The sequence below is a fragment of the Sorex araneus genome, chromosome 1 (genome assembly GCF_027595985.1).
Source record: "Sorex araneus isolate mSorAra2 chromosome 1, mSorAra2.pri, whole genome shotgun sequence".
Lineage (NCBI taxonomy): Eukaryota > Metazoa > Chordata > Mammalia > Eulipotyphla > Soricidae > Sorex > Sorex araneus.
In genome coordinates, this window is record NC_073302.1 from 334396362 (window position 1) to 334407527 (window position 11166).

The following is an 11166-nucleotide window of genomic DNA, read 5'->3' on the forward strand; positions in this document are numbered from 1 at the left end:
TGATGGGAACTCTAAGATAGTGGAGCGAGAGCTAGAATGCCCCTTCATATATCATATTTACACAGAATGAGAAGTCATTGAATACATGATGAATTTAATACATGATTAGGCAACACCAACTCATTCTTACTCTCAGAACTTTCTGAAAACCAAAATTCAGACCCTGCTACAGTGGTCCAATGGCATTCTTCCATCCCAGAGAGCTGCAAGGCCCTGATATGGGATATGCAGATAGTAGGAAAATCTTCATTACAAAACATTTACAACAGATGTGACAACCAGCTCCAACAGATGTTTATTTTTAAATTCCTTTGCCTTCTGCAGTTGAAAAAAAACATCTGAAGAAAGAGAATCCTAATTTAGATAATGAGGACTGAAAGTCAAAATATGATTTATAACTAAGAAAAGTACAATTCTGCTTGACAAGTGGAAATATGACTTTATCAAGGTTTATTTTACAAGTATAATTTCTAGAATTCATATGGAACTGCCAATTACAGGCTTTTGTGTATGTGTAAATAAAGCAAAGGCTTATTATAATGCTGATACATGGTTACTAGAGAAAAATCTGAAAAGTGTAAAAAGGAGAAAAGAAAATTGAGTCTTCTAATCATTTAGGACTTCTAAATGATTCTAAATGATCATCTTCTAATGATTTAGGACTATTCCCATTATTTTTCAATAGTAAGGACTGGTTTAAGGACCGGAGCAATAGTATAGAAGGGAGGGGGCTTCCCTTGCACAAGGCCAATTCAGGGGCGATGCCTGGGATCTCACAGGTCCCTCTGAGACTGCCGGGAGTTCCCAGAACCAGGAGTAAGCCCTGAGCACCTCTGGGGTGGCCCCAAAGCCAAAATAAATAAGTGAAACAATGGTTTTAAGATTCTCCTTATTGGTGAGTATCAGGCTGGAGAGTTTGTAGGGCTCTTGCCTTCACACACACAACCCAGGTTTGATCCCAACAGTCCATAAGTTCCCCAGAGCCTGCCAGGGATCCTGAGTGCAGAGCCAGAAGTAAGCCCTGAGCACCACCTGGTGGGACCTAAAAACCTAAAAAAGAAAAACCTTAAATATAATTTTTTTAAATTATCAAGGCTGTTACTTGGTTGTTTATTTGCTGCTGGTTTTGTTTTTGAACTATGCCCAGCAGTACTCAGGGCGTACTCCTGGCTCTATACTTAGAGTATATTGTGTTTTCACATTTTCTAATTTCCTATTTATAGACTTTGTTCCTTTTTTTAGTGGGGGTAAATGCTTATTTGTTTTTAAAGATCTTTTAATATTTTAAAGATATGTATTACTACCAACCATTTTTCCATTTTGAATCTGTATTTAGGCAAATATCTTATTTTCCCTGTTTATCCTGTTATTGAGAATGAAACATGAGTTAGGAATAAATAAATCACTGTGGAAGTAAGAACAGATGAGGGAAGAGAATTCCTAGGGATTAGGGGTAAGGGGACCTCCAACTAGTTTAGTAATCAGGAAGATATCAAATCAGCAATCAGGAAGAGCCACCAGTGGACAGGGTTAGATCAGGTGAAAAGTGTGAGAAACTTCCTATAAAGAAGACATGGCACAGTGAATATTAGTGGGCAAGCGCATACATAGGAAGCTGGTGTCATACGCAGTTAGATACCCAGGTATGAATCAGCATATACTAGATTGTGGAGATTAGATTTTAGTCACTGGAAGTCTCAGACTTTATAGACTTTGTGATAGGGCCCCTGGAAGGCTTCATGTAGTTTAATTGACATTTAAAATTTTTCATTTAGCAAAATCAGTCTAGCTGTGCAGTAGAGGAATTTTGTTAAGTGGGAGGTATTAAAAAACAACCCCGAAGCAGGGAGACTAAGAAACTGAAGCACAAGAATATAAAGGAGAAATATATTGTATAATTAAGAGGTGAAAATGGGCAGTCTTCGATGAATGTGAAGATGAGTCTAACTCTGAGATAAGGGATAATGCATAGCAATGCAAATTGAGATTTTTAAATATATACAACAGGGAAGCAGGGAACAATATATTAAGTGCCCTGGTGTTGAGGCCACACCCACCTCAGTGCTTGAGGCACACTCTTGACAGCACCAGGGATCAAACCCAGACTTCAACATGCAAAGCACTGAGCCATCTCACAGTCCTATATGCAGCATTTTTCACTTTTGATGTGTTTAGCTATGTCTGTCACAGAAAGGTACATAAATTTGAGGTTTAAGAATAAAAATGTAGATTTATGAGTCATCAGAATAAGACTAGAGAAAGCCATTAGTCAGTATTTCCTTCAAGTACATATAATACACATAAAACTTCATTCTGAGTATGTCCATGGATGAATCATAGGCTATTACATATGCAAAAACAAATGTAAAAGGGTTCGTGAGACAGCACAGTGTTAAGGTGCTTGCCTTGAATGTGATCTGATCCCAGTTTGATCACCAGCATTTCATGTGGTACAGAGCACTACCAGTAGTGATCCTTGAGCAGAGGGCCAGGAGTAAGCCATGAGCACTACTGAGTGCGGTACCCAAGCCAAAACAAACCAACCAAAAAATCATCACTGGATTCACAAAACTCCATTCCCCATAGAAGTAATGGTTTCTGATCACGGAACTCTTCACTGCAAAGGAAGTACACCCACACCCTTATCATTTAGAAGTAACTCAGATCACTGAAACAGGAATGGTTGGATAAAGGCAACCATGCAAGTTGGGGTACATTCTGAAAGGACAGGATCCTGTCTTACAGGTGGTATTCTATGCATCTAGTCAAATATCATTATGTAGGGCTGAGGCAGAAAGCTCCAACTGATGGATGAATGCCTTGTAAGCACTTGACCTCAAGAGCCAGTTTCTGGCACTGCTGGGGAGCACTCTACTGTTTTTTAAAAGTTAAAGGTGGGTCAGAGCCATAATACAGTGAGTCAAGTGCTTGCCTTGCATGTGGTGGACCTGGGTTCAATCCCTGGCACCACATGTGGTTTTTAGAGCTCCACCAGGAGTGATCCTTGAGTACAAAGCCAGGAATATGCCCCAAGCACTGTCGGAAGTGACTACAAATCAAAAAGCTTAGTGAATATAGAAATACAGCATAAAACTTCAGAAAAACTGATTCATGGTTTTGGACTCAGATCCAACAAAAATGAAAACCACTACACTAGGAAAAGAATTCCAGTGCCCTGAGGTTTTGGCTGTGGGTAGGAGAAACATAGGATGGATGGTAGGAAAAGCCATACTGTTTATATAGACTTCCTTCATGGAGAGCGCAGATACCAAATACAGAAACGGATTGTAGTACCTTTACATGTTTTCTCTTTGCTTATTAAATTTGTGTGTACTAACATATTCCTTTCCCTCTTCAACATTATTTTATATACAAGCATACAATTAGGTCAAATTGGGGAAATAATCAACAAAACCTGGCATGGCCCTAGTGACTGTTAGGTCTTTATATATCTTGAGTTTTGGGAAAGGGTGAGGAACATTTTACTTCAATAAAGATAAGCTATATCTTAGTGGTATATCTGTAGGTGGAAACACTAGTTTTCAGTTTATGGAAGCATAAATGTGTGTAGTAGGATGCATACCTCAGAGGCTAAGTAGTCATGGCATGGACTGTTTATTATTAATCTATTGCCTCTTAATAACCAATTTATCCTTCAATGTCTGATACTGGAATAGCTTTTTACAGCTCTTATAATCTCTTGTCCAATTTTTAGGCTGTGTTGGAGTCATCCCTGGAAGGACTTTAGAAGAGAAAGAAGAGGTTCTTCCTGGCTCTGATGTGCCCCTAGGATGTTTGCCAGCAGAAGGAAGATATTCCTCACATCTTTGTGGCTTTCACTTACCACCACCACATCACTGTAGGCAATTCTTGGTTATTCCTGGGGTGCAGCACCCCTAAAGGAGTTTCCCAGTGAGGTCTACCAGCACAGTATTGATGCAGTGTGCCAAAGCCAGAACTCCTTGACTGAATTCGGACCCTAACTATAAAGTGATTTGGTCCTTCATTTCTTCCTTGAGTACTCTGCCCCAATCAATGGGAAGTGGCTGCTCCCTACTTTTTCCATTCCTCTATTCAGTGTGTGTGTGTGTGGGGGGGGTTCAGGGGTAGGGGAGAGTGTCTCCCAAATAGTACTCAGGAAATTCGAGGCTCTCCTCATGACTCTTGGCCATCTGGACCAGCAATTCACTGTGAGGCCTCAGGACGTGGTGTTGCTCAGGCCACACTGATGTTGAAATTATGATGCAGTCCCACTCACTTGATTAGGATGAATTATAACTAAACGAATTGTCATCATTCTAGTGATTTTTTTTTAAAAACAGCACTAGTGTCAGAGCATTATTAGAGCAGCAGATAGGGTGATTGCCAATATGTGGCACCACCAGGAGTACTTCCTGAGTCCAGAGCCACAAGGAAATCTGAGCATCACCGGGGGTGACCCAAAACAAAACAAACACATGAAAGGAGCATTAATCTTCATTGACATGTATGGGTGAAATATAATGAGGTAGGGGATTTGCTTTATTAATAAAGCAGAAGCAGAGGAAAAAACGTGATTGGCTATACTGAAATATAAAAGTTAATTAAGAGAGTTGTTTTGGGGCGGAGTATTCAAGGAAGAACCAAAGGACCAAATCACTTTATAGCCAAAGTCTAATTCTCCATTAAAAGGTAAAGATAAAAACAAAAACCAGTCTCGGTGTTCCTGCCCCGTATTCTGTGCAAGAGCACGTGCTCACAAAGTGGGAGGCAATTTGTGTGGGGAAAAATCCAACCCCTTCCCACTCTCTGTCAACCTCAGGAAAAGCACTCATCTTGAGGGACTTCTTGGCTCTCTCAAGAAGGTTAAGTTTAATTTAGGCTTATTTAAACTCTCCTTGCACCATTTTCTTCATGGATAAATAAGGATAATAAAAGCATTTATACTGTTGATATTTAAGGACTATGGGATACTTTTAAAAACATAAAACCCATGTGTGGTATGAAACACCACTGTTTAATGTAGACTAAGAAAAAATATTCTATCATTTAAACCATGACACAATGTCTTAATAATAATCCTCCAAAACAAATGGATTAGACACACTATGCCAAGAGATTTAGCCATTTCTCTTGCCCTTAGTTTTTATTTCAGGCACAAAATGACAGCCTCACCAACTTATCTGTTCCTTTTTTTATATGACCCATGAGAATTTGGCTTTCACTTTAAAAGGATACAATGAAATTGTGGTTATACCCTCACACAAGTTTATTTGACTAATGTCAGTGAATACTAAGGGATGGGAGGCTAGAGAGATCATACAGTGGGTCAGTCATTTTCCTTGCACACAGCCAAACTGGGTTTTATCCTCAGCATCCCTGGGTCCCCCAACCTAGCTGGGAGTAATTTCTAAGTGCAGAGTCAGGAATTAAATCTGAGCATGTCTGGGGATAGCCCAAATAACAAACAAACAAATGAAGGATCAAGGGCTGGAGAGAGCACAGTGAATAAATACAGTGCTTGCTTTGCATTAGCCAGCCAACCCCTCTTTAATTTCCAGCACTACATATGGTCCTAGAGTCCTGGAAGGAGTGATCCCTGAGCATGGAGCCAAGAGTAAGAGCTGAGTACCATTGGGTATGGCCCCAAACCCTCCAAGATAAAATATAATTAAGGGTAATCACTTTTTCTTTTGGGCCACACCAAGCAGTACTCAGAGGCTGTTCTGGCTTGATGTCTGAGGGCCTGTGCAGTGTCAGGACTCAAACCCAGGGCCCCTGCATGCACTTCAGGCCAGCCAGCAGCTCCCCAGCCCTAGGGAATAGTCCTTATGAAGAAATCTTAAGAGCTAATTAAACTCAATATGGGTGGATCAAGTGCAGGATAGCTCAGGGATCACCTGGTTCATACATGCAAACGAGAACACAGCTATCACCTGACACACTGTAATATACCACTGTGGTCAGTAGATGGCATTCAGTTTATGGTATTCATTGGCAACATTGATCCCACTGTAGAAAACAGGACTTTTGGGACTTAAAAAATTATTTGGGTTGTCAAAAAGATAGTGCCTTCACAAACCAATCTCAGAACCCAGTGGCTTTTGGCAGAAATGCATCTGGACTGTGCATTAAACTATGGCGCTGTGCCACCCCTGGTGGGGAAAGGTGTTGTCCCTTCTGCTTTCCCCATCCCAGCGGTGCGGTGGCTGCCATCTTTCAGAGCCATCTTTTATGCTCTTCATAATCAGCAATAGAAAACAAATTATCTAATGATGCCTTTTTGGCAGTTCTGATTGTTGGGGAAATTTTCAAATAATAATGGTGGGTCTTTTGTCAAAATATTGAATGTAATCAAAGAGAGAGTAAAGTGGAAATCATCTGCCACACAGGCAGGGGGAGGGGCAGGATGGGGGGGTATACTGGGGTTCTTGGTGGTGAAAAATGTGCACTGGTGAACGGATGGGTGTTTGATCATTGTATGACCGAGACCTAAACTGGAAAGCTTTGTAACTGTTCTCACGGTAATTCAATTAAAAAAAAAAAGATAGTGCCTTGCACATGTTTGCCCCAGATTTGATCCTTGACACACCCTATGGTCCCCTGAGACTAGAGCCACATGTAAGCCCTGAGCACCACTGGGTGTGGCCCAAAGCCCAAAAATAAATAAAGAAAATTTTATTTGGGGTGAGGGTGGGCCACACTCAGCAGTATTCAGGCTTTTTAGGATTGATTAAATATACATTTATGATAAATACATACACACTTAGGATAGATATGCATTTAGGATTTACTAAACATATATTTCAAGTCAACACTGGTGGTGGATTTGGTGTTGGAACATTGCCTGAAACTCAACTACAATAGCTTTGTAAATGATACATTAATAATCTTTTTTTAAAAAGTAATATATATTTCAGTCTTTGTGCTAGACCTACTCCAAATATACCTCCTAAAGACAGCTTTCTAACAGAACTTCACTGTTCAATACAGTAGTTATTTCCAATGCTGCTCTTACTGACATTTAAAATGAAAGTAGGTTTTCAGTTCTTCAGCTGCGCTAGACACATTTCAATGTCAAAATGTGGTTTGTGGCTACAGATTTGACAGTACAACATACAAAGTTCTATTGAACAGCACTTTTCTAGAAACTTCTTTAATGAGGTCATCCAACTTTATGCCATATTTGCTTAGAGCATTGAAGATGGAGTTGAAATGACACAGATGGTAAAGGAGTTGTGATCTAGTATTTATTAATCTGGGATGGTTATAGAGTAATAAAGCTAAAGTTAGCATTGCCTACTAGAAAATAAAATTAATACTAGTTTACATGGAGTGTTTATTAACATGCAGAATAATTTATTTCTAAATGATCATGCAACATTCCCATGATCTTTTCATTTCTACTACTTTCCTCCTTTCTTCACCTCAACACTTTTCCCACTCCACTACAGTTCATACACTCACCTCAAAACTCATCCACAACTGAGTTTTTTCATTCAAAGACCTTTTAAAACTTTCAAAATTGTAGACTCACTGAAAGCTACAAACAATTACAGGCCTACAGGAAGTCTCAAATATATTATAGAGAAGTCCCAGAATCTTTCTCCTATTTTTTTCCCTTAATGGGTAGAACTTATGAATAACACTACACTCTCAAGATCAGCTAAGTAAACTTGGGTGTAATCTGAATGCCTTATTTTTGCCATTCTGGAGGAGGGGGTGGGGCCACACACATCAGTGGGTGGAGGCTGTTCCATGCTCAGGAGTGATGCCCAGACTTGTGGCTGACGGCCTCATGCAAAGCTAGGGTCTTATTTCCTGTACTATCTCTGGTCCCCTCGATGCTATTTTGGTCATGTACAGATCTGTGTATCTATCATGTGTGGATCTGTATCTATGACCACAATAAAAATACTGAATTGTTCTATCACCATTATAAAATTCCTTGTCGTGTTAGACCTCAAAACATCCACTCTTCCCTTCAACACCCCTAATTTTTATTTTTTTTTTTTATTTATTTTTTTTTTTTTTTTTTTTGCTTTTTGGGTCACACCTGGCGATGCACAGGGGTTACTCCTGGCTCTGCACTCAGGAATTACTCCTGGCGGTGCTCAGGGGACCATATGGGATGCTGGGAATTGAACCCGGGTCGGCCGCGTGCAAGGCAAACGCCTTACCCGCTGTGCTATTGCTCCAGCCCCCAACACCCCTAATTTTTAGCAACCACTGGCTTCCCTTTTTCCTCTGTAGTATTTGGAGATTGCTACACAAATGAAAAAGTAGTAGATGATGTCGTGATGGCTTTTTTTCCCACTCAGCATCATGTTCTTGAGATCCACTCAAGCTGATACATTATCAGTAAATAGGTCATGCTTCTGAATTACTTTAGATGATCACAGCTGGCTTAATCATTCACCTATGATAGGAAATTTCGCTTCTAATGTTTGGCTACTAAAAAGAGAGCTTCAAAAAATAGGTCATTTGTTCACAGATTTTCTTTCCTTGGGGAATTCTAGGAATGTGACTTCTGCCATATGGTAGTTTACTTTTGTAAGTTTTCCTTACCATTTTTTACTGATACAATTTTTTATTGATTTACAAGGCTTATATATATAAACCTGTAAATGTGCATATATAACAGTCGTGTAGGCTATTAAATATATATTAACATATATTTAACAGCCCTGTAAATTTGCCTAAAACTCAATTCTCTCTCTATATATATATGTATACACATATATACATAAATACATATATTTTGGGCCACACCCTATTGTGCTTAGGGCTGACTCTTGGCTCTGCACTCAAGGATCACTCCTGGTAGGCTTGGTGAATGAGATGGGCCGGGCATGTGTATGGCCAGTGCCTTACCAACTGTGCTATAGCTTCAGTTGTTAATTATATATATATTGTTAATGATATTTTAATGTGTAGATTGTTCCAACACTACACCTACCACCAGGGAACTGCTTCCCTTCCCATCCACCATGACCACCACAACCCCCCAAATTTAAGCTCAGTTCTAGTTCTTTTAGAAAACTGCCTATTTCAGAGTACCACTTCATATTTTCAGAAACAATGTGTGAGACATCAGCCCACAGATTCACAAACACTTGAATCTGTCTCTATTTTCAACTTAGCCATTTTGATTAGTATACAGTGATGTAACTTGTGTTCTAAGTTTCATTTCTCCAGTGGCAGTGAGATGGGCCTTCTGCTGTTTCTAGGTCACCTGTGCTGTCAGGGGATGCTCCTGGCGCTGCTGGGGGCCACATGGTGCCAGAAACTGAACAGGACTCCAGCCCTTTGAGCTTTCCCTGGCTTCTAAAATGAGTATGCTAAGTGCTCAACTGTCATCAATGAACTCTTTTCTGGGGGGGAGGGGGGATTTGTACCGTTCATTGTTTTACAAAAATTGAAGTTTTTTTGCTTTTGTTTTTTGGGCCACACCCGGGGTCACTCTGGTTCTACACTCAGGAACTACTCCTGGAGGGGCACAGGGGACCACATGAACTGCCTGATTGGCCACATGCAAGGCAAGCACCATACCCACTGTACTATCTCTCCAGCTCCATTTTTTTTTCATTTTAATAGAATTTCTAGTAAAAACAAGACCAAAAAAAATAAGCCCTTTAGTTCTGAGAACTGCTAATTTTTTTTTTTTTGCTTTTTGGGTCACACCTGGCGATGCACAGGGGTTACTCCTGGCTCTGCACTCAGGAACCACCCCTGGCGGTGCTCAGGAGACCATATGGGATGCTGGGATTTGAACCCGGGTCGGCCGCGTGCAAGGCAAACGCCCTACCCGCTGTGCTATCACTCCAGCCCCCTGAGAACTGCTAATTATTCTAGATGAATCCTTTGCTAGATATATGGTCCACAAACATTCTCAAGACTCTAGCTTCTCATTTCTCAAGAGTATCTTCCAGGACTAAGTCTTTTTTTTGTGGGGACGAACCACACCTGGCAGTACTCAGGCTTGCTTAAGGATCACTACTGGCAGTACTCAGAGGACCATACTAAGAGGCCTGGGATCGAACCCAGGTCAGCTGCATGCTAGGAAAACTTCTAACCCTTTGGACTATCTATCTGGTCTTTAGAGCAGAAGTTTTTAATTTTGGCACGTCCACTTTAATTTTCAAATACGTATGGGTTATGCTTTTGATGTCTGAAAATTTCATCAAGTTCATGTTTTGCATTTAAATCTGTATGCTCCATTTCAGCTAATTTTGGTGAAAAGTGTTAAGTCAATTTTTTCTTATGAATATTCAATCGTATGTTTAAAAGACTGTCCTGTACTGAATTAATTTTGGATCTTTGCAAAAATCAGATGGTTGTACTTGTGTGGAGCTGTTTCTGGATTTCCTGTTCTTTCTCCAATATCACAATCTTGATTATCAGGTCTACATGTCTTAAAATCAGGTCATCTTTACTTCTGGTTCATTCTTGCTTGCGGGAGTGGTAGGTGGTGGTTGTGTGGTTGGACTGTGTCTGCTGGTGATCGACAGTTATTTCAGGTGGTGCTCAGGGTCTATGTGGTGTCAGCGGGCCAGTGTGGGCCTTTGGCATGCAGACAATATACTCTAACCCTTGGAGGTGTTTCCCTGGTTCATTCTTTTTCAATATTATGTAAGCTCTTATAGCTCCTTTGTCTTTCCTGCATGATTATCACTTTGTGAAGAACATACAAAATAATTCAATCCATTTAACATGGTAATTTTGTTTACTTGATAAAGCATTTTGTAGTTCTCAGCATTTTATATTTGCTTTATATTTATGCATTTTATTTTGAATAATTATGTTGTTTTTAGTTTTGTTTTTATATGCTTATTTATATTTTATAAATATATATTAAATATAAATATGTTATATTAACATATAAATATATTAAATATATAAGTATAGATTATTTTATGCTTTGTTTTTTGGCCACACCTGGCGATGCTCAGTGACTCTGCACTCAGTTACCACTTCTGGTAATGCTCAGGGAACCATATGGACTTGGGATCAAATCCAAGTTGGTCGTGTGCAAGGTAAGCACTCTACCTGCTGTACTATCTCTTCCACCCTTAGCACATACTTTTGTGTTTATCTATCTCAGAGCCTGTGAACTTGCTGAGCAGACTTTATCCTTGAGAGTTCCCCAGCCCACTCCCACCCCACCCCCAATTTGGTAGGTTGAGA